The sequence below is a fragment of the Trypanosoma theileri genome, assembly GCF_002087225.1.
Source record: "Trypanosoma theileri isolate Edinburgh chromosome Unknown TM35_Tth_71_V1, whole genome shotgun sequence".
In the NCBI taxonomy this organism is placed as follows: domain Eukaryota; phylum Euglenozoa; class Kinetoplastea; order Trypanosomatida; family Trypanosomatidae; genus Trypanosoma; species Trypanosoma theileri.
In genome coordinates, this window is record NW_021639913.1 from 40,778 (window position 1) to 41,751 (window position 974).

Here is a 974-nt window from a genome sequence, read left to right on the forward strand (position 1 = left end):
CTCTGCCAGTGCGGCACTGTAATGATATTCCCCTCTTTTTGCTGGCGACGGCACCCACCACATCACATCCCTCTACTTTGCTACTCTGTGTGTGCTTTTCTGATTGTTGTGGTTGTGTGTGCACGTCCTGCCCTCCATGGACCTGGTGGTGCCACTGCTGTATTTACAATCACCTCGTCAACGTGTATGGGTTCTTGATATTAACACTCATTGTGTGAAACTGAGCCAATAACATCTTTTTTGCTTTATTTATTTGCTTTATGGTGCCCCCATCCACTGCTGCTGGGAGGGAATGGACAGACATATTGTAGTAGTGGTAGTAGTGATGGGTGGCACCTCTGTGTGATTTAGCCTCATCTTGGGGCAGTTCCTTTTTTTAGCTCGAGACTCAAATCTTGAGTGTAATCTCTTTTTAACATCAGCTTTTGCTTTGCTTAATAATAGTTTAAGGATAATGACGGCAGTATTCATTGTTTTTTATTTGTGTTTTTCAGCTGTTAGTGTGGAATGTGTGTGTTGAATGCTAATACCGTCTTTCCTCTTAAGGGGGGAGTGCTGTGAGGTAAGCTGAGTGGGTTTGTTCTTTTTGGTGCCTTATTATACTGCACTTATCTCTGTTATTAAGCATCAGTACCTATGGGGTACTGTTGTGTGTGGATTCACTGACTGGGATTTGTTAATAATGTTCTTTTAAACATGAATGGTGTATTTGGCAGATTAAAGAGAGATGTGTTCCTATGGCGTAGTTGATGTGATAAGGCTTTGTGGTATTATATCTGTGTGTTTGCCTTTTACTCTTTGTGTTTCCCATTCCTTAGTTTATGATGGACTAGTGTATTATAATAATGATAACAGTGGTGCCCTGTATGCTATTTGTGTGTATCTGCGTTGTTGGCTCTAATAAAGCCACACTTGTGCAGCAGACATAGCAGGGATAAGGGGTTGTTCTGGTCCCATGTGTGTGTGTACGCATA